The sequence below is a fragment of the Aegilops tauschii genome, chromosome 6 (assembly GCF_002575655.3).
Source record: "Aegilops tauschii subsp. strangulata cultivar AL8/78 chromosome 6, Aet v6.0, whole genome shotgun sequence".
In the NCBI taxonomy this organism is placed as follows: Eukaryota; Viridiplantae; Streptophyta; class Magnoliopsida; order Poales; family Poaceae; genus Aegilops; species Aegilops tauschii.
The window spans coordinates 30,704,646-30,710,645 of record NC_053040.3 but is presented as its reverse complement, the minus strand read 5'-3'; positions in this window follow the sequence as shown (position 1 = coordinate 30,710,645).

The following is a 6,000-nucleotide window of genomic DNA, read 5'->3' as shown; positions in this document are numbered from 1 at the left end:
TCGCAGCCAAGCCTAACATGTAAGACCTGAGACCCCAACCTAGCCACTTGCCGGGTCTGGGGCACACACTGGTCCGGCGTGCTCTCAGAGGCCGCCGCCGCCAACTGCCACTGCTCCATCTTCTGAACTGTACTGATGCATCACCCTTGCTCGGTCCAGCTATCGTCGACGCTACCATGGCGCCCAACGACACCTCCTCCCTGCGCGCAAACAGCTGAGCACGTCGCGGTCGCCACTCATACACCTCAGCGCCATGCTGCCAAGTACCAGCAGCCGACACAGCTTGAAGTCCTTGGAAGATCTGTCGTGCGTAGCACCTGCCGACCAGGCATGACAAAACGTAGCACCTGTCGGTCAGGCATGACTTGACATCTCCACCGAAGCTCCGTGCAAGACGAAGCCGCTCCACCTCCTGCCTCTGACTTCCAGCGCTGCTCCACAAACGATGCTCCCAAGAGAGAAACGACACCGCAGTGCCGCCATCGTCCGATCTGGAACACCAAATCCTAGGGTTTCCCCCGGAGCAGCACGAGTGGGTCGACAATAGTTACACGACGATGCCTTCATCAAGGTAATGGCGAGGACGCCGCCATCGCCTGCCGTCGGCTCGGTTTTCACCGGCAACCATGTTTCCCCGACTCATAGCCGGGACGAGATGACAGATCTGGAGATCCGACCACCTAGCCTCAGGCCGACCACCTCCGACGGAGGAGATGACCACCACCGCCCTGTCCCGCCTCCATGGAGAAGGGCCGTCGGACTCCACCGCCATCAGTAGCTGCACATCTAGCACAGCCACCAATAGCACATCTCGAGCACCCCGGGGATGCCTCCCCGACCTGCCTCGGCGCCGCAAGGCCGAGCGCAAGCTACAGGACGAATCCGGCGAGCAACCAGCAAAACCGCATGCACCACGGATGCCAGCCCGAAGGGGATCTCGCCCGACTCTACCTAGCACAGGTGCCACCGCCCCTGTGTCGTCCAGATCCGGCAGAACGACCACCGGCAGCCGTAACCATCACCAGCACGCAGTCCGCCTCGTGCAGCCCTCCACGCCAGCCACCGTGGCAGCCCAGCGTCGCCGCGCCCCGCACAACGCCGCGTTCCGGCCAGGGTAGATCGCCCCACGGCGATCCTGCCTCGCGAGAAGGAGAGAGCGCCCCGCCGCCGCCCATGCCGGGCGGGCTTCGCCCGCCGGCACGCCCTGGCGGCGGCGAGGGGAGGGATGGGGAGAGGGTCGCGGTTCGGCGGCGGCTAGGGTTTCCTCCCCTGCCGCCCGTGGGAGCGCCAGAGGAGGGGGACGAGGCAACGTTATGAGTTAATATTTGAATGAGGAAAACAAGATGCTGACTGGAATATGTTATTCATTTATATGGTTTTTTATTATTGATCTAATGAAATCAGGGTGCGTGTGGGCAAAACCGACGAGGAAAGAGAGTCGTGCCCAAACCGGAAGAGCGCTTTGGAGTTGTCTATCCGTGAGTTCACAAGACCTAGGGATGGTGTGGTTATTAATCCGTCTGTTGGGACATCGTCCGGGGAGACCGGATTCGGAATACGTTATGCAAGATGCCGTTTGAATGTACACTGGGTGAAATGCATGCAAGAGATAGTGTGCGGCTGTGCGGTATGTGTTTTCCGTTCTTTGGCCGATATCATTATTTGCTGCCTGAGAAAGAAAACAGCAGATCAACCAGGTGTGGGTGCGAGGCAGTGATTCGTCTTGTAAGATCAAGCGATAAAGGATGGTACATCAGTGAGCACCGCCCTTTGCACAACCACGAGTTGACGTTGAAATGTGGGCAGAAGTTGCGTTGGAAGTCGCACAGACACATAGATGTCCACACGAAGGATTCGATAAAGCAACTCCGACTAAACAATGTAAGCTTGAGCCGTGTCTATAGTATAGTCGGGAGTTTCTTTGGTACGCTGGACAATGTACCGTTCACGAAGAGTGGTAAGCTAAGTAGGGAACAATCTGACAATGATGCAACCAAGATACTCATTCTGCTTCCAAAAATTAAAGCTGGCGATCCAGATTTTGATTACAGTGTACAGGTTGATGGTGAGCGCCGGATTGCAACCTAATGTGGGCGACGGGGAAAGGAATAGATCAGTACAAGTATTTTGGGGATGCAATTATATTTGACACAACTTACTGGACAAATATGTATGATATGCCTTTCGGTCTATTCGTCGGTGTTAATAACCATTTCCAGAGCATTATTTTTGGGGGAGTGCTAATGAGAGATGAGAATGTGGAGAGTTTCAAGTGGGTCATCAAAGAGTTTGATGGGTGGCAAGGCACCGACAACTATATTAACAGGTGAGCGCACGGTTGTGAGATACTTTCCTTCATAAGCAAAACAAAAACTTATGTGTGAGGGATGGTAACATATTACTAAATTAATTGTGTTTTCCACACATCAGGCGAGAGCTATGGAACTTGCCATTATTTTTTTATTTGATATTTGAAATGGTGGGGGGGGGGGGGGGGGGGGGGGGGTGGGGGAAGGCTTCCCACCTGAATATATTTCAAATGTTACCGAGAGTGGAGTTTACAGGTTACCAGAGGATAGGAAGTCCTGCCACAAGCCGGCGTCCTCTTTCAAGGGTAACGCAGGCTTCCCGCCCGCATGAACACGGTGATACCGGATGCACACGCTCGGTCCACACCACCTCCACGGAAGGTCGGGTTTACCTGAAGGACGACCGTCAGTCACAATGGCAATGCAGAGAACAGACAATGTCTCACTTTTGACAGTCGTAAGGTACAGAAAACAACATGCAAATCGTCTGATTAGTTTGCCTACATGTTAGTACTGGCAATACACTCACAAGACAGTCAGTTAGAATGTACACAGGTTTACGAAAATCAATGAGGCATGAGCAGAAACGCTTCAAAGTCCAAACACAGTGGACGCATCCGTGGCACAAACAGCCACCTGCATCCATATGACTCAGTTTCACAAGCGTCAATTAAAAGATACTAATCATTTGCCTAGCCGCCTCCTTATTTGTAATGAAATTTTATTTTATTTTCGTGGGATTTATTTGTAATGAAATTAAACACACGCCTCAGCTATTTAAGATGCTCACATGATTTGAATCACACCGAATGCACATATATACCAGCAACTGCCTACAGTACCGTCCCCTCCAGCCGGATTTCTGTGTCAACAGGAAGGCACCGCAAGACGGACGATTTCTGTGTTACCACACGTGTTTCACGGTGCCCACCTACGCCACAGTTGGTGCATTTGTTTCTTGATGAAACAAAGTTGGTGCATTTAGGCTCCTTTGGAATGTCACCTCTGTCCAGGCAAATCTTGCTCTTCTCTCCAGCTTGTCTGCAAATGCTGCAAACCCGGGTGCGTTTGCTTGTCCCCACTCCATCGTCGGCTTGTTTTTTTTGTGTGTAAACGACCTCCTCTCCTCTTTTTTGCGCTCCAGTATCTGTTACTGGTTGGCCCACCTGCCTTCCACCGCCTCTCGAAACCTGACAACCCAGTTAGATTCCCGATGGCACTCCCTTCTGCATCACTGTCACAACCATTGACAGTCTCACCACTACTCTTTGCTTTCCGAAGCAGCAGAGTTTTGCTCTCACCCTTCCCATCTTACTCTGCAGCGAGCAGAGTAAGAATGTGCATCGTGCTCTTGCAGAATGTCCATTGCCTTCTCCTACCCAACCGTGTTTGCGGTCACCAAGTCGAACCACTTCCAGAGCATGCGTATACAGGCTTGCGTGCTGGTACATGATCAATCCGCTGGATATACGATCTCTCTGCAGGTGTGCCAAGTGTTCAGGCAGCACATCTCATGCATCTTTAGTCCAGCGCTTCATTATGTGGTGTTTGGGTATCTCGTGAACCCCATGAAGTCCATCACTTGCACCGGGAAAATATAATCACCAAACAACCAGTCAGAATACTAGGTTTCATCCCCAGGCCGATCAAGCCATGCACGCACGAGAACAGCATTTATACATACCTTCAGTGAATGGAAGCAACACAAACCCGTGTGCTCAAAGTTTCCGCACTCGCAGACAAATTGTTCACCCCCTCCCTCGACTGGGACTTCATACACCACTTCGTTCTATTCTTTGTGTCGCATGTACAGTTCAATGTATGCCCAGCTTGTTATATTCTTTGTGGAGTGGTCACCGTACGGAGGCTTTTGTCCCTGCTACTGGTTGGCCTCCCTGCCTTTCGCCTCCTCTTAGGAGTTGACTCTACATCGCTTTGACAACCATCAGCAGCCCCACGTCCACTACCAGCGGATTGGAGCATGAGAGTTTTACTATCACCAAGACGAGTATCGAGGCCTGTTAAACTTTGTATTGTAGCCCCATTGTGTAAACCATACTGTATTGGTATAGGTCTTGTATGTCACCATTACACACACACACATATATATATATATATATATATATATATATATATATATATATATATATATATATATATATATATATAGTGTTACTATTTATCGCTCAGGGTGTAGAATAAGTTATTCTTCACCCAAGTTAATCTTACTATCGCTTCCTAAATAAATTATGTTTAGAATATAAATAGTTACATGCATATTGATTCAATATGTAAAATTTCATATAAAAAACAAAAATATAGGTTATAAGACCAGAAAAATCACATTTTATGTATGTTTTACACTATGTTTTACATTCGTAATTTTACATAACATAATATATTTGTTACGGCGAGAACATATTTTCTTACGTTCTCTTTTTGTGTATGAAATAAGACAAAATTTACGAAACGTAAAAATACGATGCATTGATGTCAAAATACAGAGGGGGTGAAGAATAACTATTCCTCACCCAGGGTGACGAATAGCGCGACCCTATATGTGTGTGTGTGTGTGTGTGTGAGTGATAGGCCACCCCATAGAGGGTTGAGCCAGTTCCCCAAAAACCTACGTTTTACGTGGTATCAGGTCTAACCTAGGTCCTACACCCCACCCGCCGCCGCTGCTACGCCAAAACCCTAAACCCTAGGGTCACCGCCACCGGCGCCATGACCGCTCCCGCCTCGGGCACCGCCAGCGTCGGGTCCATCCCCGCGTCGCTTGCCGCCCTCCTGAACCTCCCACCTCACTCCCAGGCTCCGCCGGTGCCCCAGTTCTTCGGCACCACCAACGTGCGTTCCATGTTCTCGGCTCCAATCCCGCCGCCGCCGCCTGCAACCTCCTTCGCCACGACGATGATCCTGCCCGCGGCGCCTCCCGCAGCCTCTTCAGGCTCCTCCTCGACGCTTGTCATCCTCCTGGCAGTCTCGGGGGAGGTCTGCCCGCGGCGCCACCCGTGGCCTCACTCACGGTGGTGGCCCCCATCGCAGCTCCGTCGCCCAACGCCCCGGTTGCTGACGCCATCATGTCCATCGGGTCGTTCCACTTTGACAACTTGATCGCCATCAGACTCACGCCGGACAACTACTTGTTCTGACGCGCCAAGGTCCTACCGCTGCTTCGCAGCAGGTCTCTTCTTGGGTTTGTTGATGGGTTTTTCAAGGGGTGGGGATCTAGCATCTTTGGTAACAATAAAATTCGTAGAAATCTTCTTAGACTAGAGCTCCAGGAGTTGGAGTTGCTAGAGGAAAAACATGACCTATGTGGTGAGGCTTATGCTAGGAAGCTGGATATCCTAGTGGAACTTAATAATATGTACACGGAGGAAGAGATGTATTGGCACCAGCAGTCTAATGAGAGGTGGCTATTGAAAGGGGATAGCAACTCTGAGTTTTCCATAAAGTGGCTAACGGGAGACGGAGGAAAAATACTATGCATTCCCTTGAATGTGGGCCTATGATCATTGAGGGGACAAAAAAACCTTCTGTCCCATGCTACTAGTTTTTATAAGGAGCTTTTCGGGCCTACTCCGGGCAACATCTGCAAAATTGATGCCTCTTTGTGGTCCGAGGAAGAAACCATGTCCACTAGTGACAATGAGGACCTGACTAGACCCTTCTCTCTTGAGGAAAT